Consider the following 4,839-nt stretch of genomic DNA (forward strand, 5'->3'; position numbering starts at 1 on the left):
TGCCTCAGCCTCCAGAGTAGCTGGGACTACAGGCACCCACCACAACCTCCGGCTATTTTTTTTGTTGCAGTTTGGCCAGGGCCAGGTTTGAACCTACCACCCTCGGTATATGGGGCCGGCGCCCTACTCACTGAGCCACAGGCACCGCCCTGGAGAGAGATTTTAATCTTTGTCTAAGACTATACTGTCCAATCGGGGCATGAACAGGGACAGGGACAGGGAGAAATGGAGTTTGGAGTTTATCATGAGCTCTTCTTAGAGCACACTCAGAGCCCCACTCCCTCTGACTCTGCTCTCTTATTAGTGAGCATCAGAATAAAGCCATGTGTTCACGTTCTGAGGGGATCCCCAGACCTTAGCTTGACACCTCCCTGGGCCCATGTGCACCCATAAGGTGCACACGTGAGGAGTTCACTGGGCCACTGTGTGAGTCACAAAAAGATAGCATGGTGGTGGTCTGCATTTTCAAGTGGGGAAACTGAGGCACAGAGCAGGCAGGAAACATGCCCTCACCACAAGGATGCCATTCCAAGGAGGAAAATCACACCTGCACCTGTCACCCGAGAGCCCCTGATTATCCTGAGACCCAGGACCATCCAGGGAGCGATGAACCCACCACCACATAGTGCTTGGCTGAGGAAGGACAGGGAGCCCCCAGGAAGCCACACTGTGTGAGGGCGGTGCCACCACTCCACTGGGTGGCCCTCCCATGAGCCGGTAGAAATTCCTGGGAAGCAGTGGTCTTCAGGGTCCAGTGGGAGGTTGGAGCATGGGGGATTCAGGTACAAATGACTCCAGCAGGCAGTGGTCAACTCCCTGTACTTCTAGGATCAGCCGAGCTGCCTCATCGTGACGTCCTGTGTGGCACAGGCCACAATGTACTCCTTCTTTCTGTTTCCTCCAGGAGTGTGGGTACTGGACAAGCTTTGAGGGTAGTGAGGGCCTGGCCTTTCCTGGGAGCAGGGGTGAGGACATGCTGTGATGGAGAGAGCATGAGTCCTGAAGGGGCTAGGGAGAGGGAGCCATCCCCTTGTGGGAAGCACTGGGGGACACCTGAGAATCCTCCTCCACTGCCCGGGTGCCCTTAGCCTGGGCCTGAGAGGGCATAGGAGTCCACAGAGGGACTCCCATAGGAAGCTGAACACGGTGCCTGGGCTGCTGTCACGTGGGAGCTGTCCTGGCCTCCATCCCTGATACCAACTGTGCTCTGTCAAAAGTGACTTGGCCAACCTGTGATTCATTTGAAAAACTGTTAGAAACACTCATATTTCCCATTAAAGGCAACTTTAAAAGGTTTGCTACCCACATAATGAGCTTCATTATGTGCAGAAATTGTAATTTTCTCCATGGAAACTCATTTCCAAATGTGTAACCACATCCAGTGGCAAACAAGGTCCACAAAGGGAAGCTTCCAGGGCACCTTCCTAATGGTACTGGCTCTGTACAGGGTGACTTCAACAATCAGTTGCCCATACATGTGGGGAGCAGATACACCAGAGCCAGGGGTCCTCCTCACCTGGGTGAGGACACTGCCTTCCACAAAGATGCTCCAGCATCTGCTTCTCTTAGGGACAGACGGCCTTCTGAATGCTCCTCTGTCCTGAGCAGCCCCAGGTGGATGGGCCAAGTGAGGCTGTAGCCCAGGATGGATGGGCCAAGTGAGGGTGGAGGATGGAACAGTCTGAGACAGGGTCCCTGCAGCTCTGGAGCCCACTTGGAGCTCGAGGCTGAGGTGGCCCTGGAACCCAGGACAGACTCACATCGTGTAGTATCTCTGCACACCCCTCCCAATTCCATGTTGTTATCAACATCTCTAGACAGAAAAGTAGGGAAACACACACTCCAGGGCACCCCCATCCCGCAAACAAGTGACACTATTTGCTGTATTTGGCCCTATTAGCTTTACATGCTGCTTTTGGAGAGTGGGGCCATCTCCCAGCACCAGGAGTCTGTCCCCCACCACTGCCTGTGCATTTTCATACACGGTTAGTCACATGAGAGATGTTTATGAAAATGGACATGTCATTCCCTCATAATTTCAGGAGTCCACATGGTCTGACTACCAGATGTGAGGCCAAAGCCCCAAGAAGACACTGAGGGGAGCTGTGAGGGACATGGCTCTCTATTCCCAGGGCCTGAGGGACGTTCCATGGCCAGCTTTCTGGACCCTCAGGGGGACAGCCTACGTCCGGCTCAGCCCAACCCTCAGCTGATGCCAGGGGCCCTGTCACCCTGCACTCAGCACCTGTCCCATCAGGGCTGCCCCTGGTGGGGAACTAGGGATGATAGAACCTGGCCAGGAGGGTGGGGTCGGGGGTTCAGTTGTCTTCCATACCTGAAGACAGAAAGTTCCTAGAATTCTGAGGGAAGGAGCCATTTCTGTCTGCATACTGCATGGGGTTCCCTCTCCCTGAAGCACTCACCTACATGTCACCACACAACCAGTTGCCCCAGCGCAGGACAGTTTGTGGAGACGCTTTGGTGCCACTGCCTCCAGGCAGGCAGCTGGGTTACCTCCATCTGGGCACGCACCCCACCCTGTCCTGGTGTGGCCTGAAGAAGGGTAGGGTGGACATCTGTGGTGCAGGCTTCACAGGCACCCAGGTGCCTGAACACTGGGCCTCAGCTCAGCCGTCTTCCTAGGGCCCAGCACTTGAACCTGCTCAGACTCCACCTCAACCTCCCAGTGACAGCGAACAGACAGGGCCTCGGGGCACAGTGGAAAGAAGGGACTCTTTCCCTCATGGGTCCTGCTGGACTGGTGGGACACATCCAGTAAAGCAGACTGGGCAGTGCTCTGTGCTGACCTGGAATCCAGGTGCTGGCTGGGCTGAGTCCTTCGGAGGCTCTGAGGGAAGATTGGTGCACTTCAGGCCTCAGCTCGTGGTGGCTGCCCATGGCCCTTGGTGTCTCACCCCGATCGCCACTCTCTATGTCTAAATCTCCTGTTTTTTTTTCTAAATTTTAGGATATTAGGGGTACATGTGTTTTGTTTATATATTTTGTTTTTTGCACAAATTGAGTCAAGGTTATAAATGGAACTGGAGACCTTCCTTCTAAGGAAAACGTCACAGGAATGGAGAAGCAAACACGAGCACTCAGCGCCAGGTTGGAGCTGATTGATGGGCACATAATTGCACGGATAGAAGTAAATCTCGATGAAAATCAAATCTCCCGGGGCGGCGCCTGTGGCTCAAAAGGGTAGGGTGCCAGCCCCATATGCCAGAGGTAGTGGGTTTGAACCCAGCCCCGACCAAAAACTGGGAAAAAAAAAAAAAAGAAAGAAAGAAAATCAAATCTCCCTTCTTGTAGGGACACAATCGGATGGAGTTAGTGCCCACCCACTACACTATAACCTTGTTCTAATGAACCAAATCCGGGATGATCCTGTTTCCAAATAAGGGGCCAGGTGCAGAATGTCCATGGAGTGTGGGCATGTCACCCCCTCAGGACACAGAACATTCCAGGCCTGGAAGCCCCTTCGCACCCTCACACCCTCTGTTCAGCATCTCTCCCTGCACACCCAACAGTGATTTTTGCCTGTTTTAAGTTTCATATAAGTAGAACCATAGACTGTGTTCTCTCTCTTTTTTTTTGAGACAGAGCCTCACTTTGTCGTCCTCGGTAGAGTGGCATGGCATCACAGCTCACAGCAACCTCAAACTCTTGGGCTCAAGCGATTCTTTTGTCTAAGTCTCCCAAGTAGCTGGCACTACAGGTGCCCACCACAACGTCCCACTATTTTTCGTTGTTGTAGTTGTCATTGTTTGGCAGGCCCTGGCCTGGTTCAAACTCGCCAGCTCTGGTGTGTGTGGCCAGCACCCTAGCTGCTGAGCTATAGGTGCTGAGCTGTGATCTCTATTGCTTCTGACTTCTGTGGTTCCAGCTACTCAGAGGCTGAGCTGGGAGGGTCACTAGAGCCCAGTAGTGTGAGGCTTGCCTGGTGGCAGAGCAGACCCTGCCTTTACAAACACACGGAGGTCACTACAAGGAGGGCACAGCCTCTCTCTGCTGTGTCGCTTCCTACTGCAGCCTCTCTAACCTTCTGTGTTGTGGACGTTCTGGTAGCTCCCAGCGTATGAACTTTGGGGAGACATTCAGACCATAGCAAAGTCTTTTTGTGACAGCTCCAGTATATGGGGACATCCCCTTGCCATAGCTAAGTGAGAAAAATAAGGACAAGTTTCCCATGAAGTAAAATTTAGTCCATTTAAAATATAGTCCTTTTATCAGGAAGTATGGACTTTTTATTGGTGTGAAAAATGTCTTTTATGAAAAGATGCCTTGGCTCCGGTGCCCATAGCACAGTGGTTATGGTGCCAGCCACATGTACCGAGAGTGGCCGGTTCAATCCCAGCCCAGGTCACTAAACAACAATGACAACTGCAACAAGAAAATAGCCAAGCATTGTGGCAGGCACCTGTAGTCTCAGCCACTTGGGAGACTGAGGCAAGAGAATCACTTGAGCCCAAGAGTTTGAGGTTGTTCTGAGCTGTGACACCACAGCGCTCTACCGAGGGTGACATAGTGAGACTCTGTCTCAAAAAAAAAAAAAAAAGAAAGAAAAGAAAGAAAGAAAAGATGCCTTGGTTTAAAGGGAAAGCTGTTAGGAAATCTGTATTATTTCCCAATTTACTTAGTTGTCTAGAAATTCAAAAGCTCTCTATAGGCCCACTGGGTCTACTGTGGTCTGGGCCTGGGGCTGGGCCTGCCAGGAAGGCACCAAGAGGAGGCAAGTTGGACTGTGTTTTAGAAAGATGTGTGGGCTCGGCGCCTATAGCTCAACCGGCTAAGGCGCCAGCCACGTACACCTAAGGTGGCGGGTTCGAATCCCCAGCC

This window comes from Otolemur garnettii, unplaced genomic scaffold, assembly GCF_000181295.1.
Source record: "Otolemur garnettii isolate 467f Iridium unplaced genomic scaffold, OtoGar3 scaffold00018, whole genome shotgun sequence".
NCBI classification, from domain to species: Eukaryota; Metazoa; Chordata; class Mammalia; order Primates; family Galagidae; genus Otolemur; species Otolemur garnettii.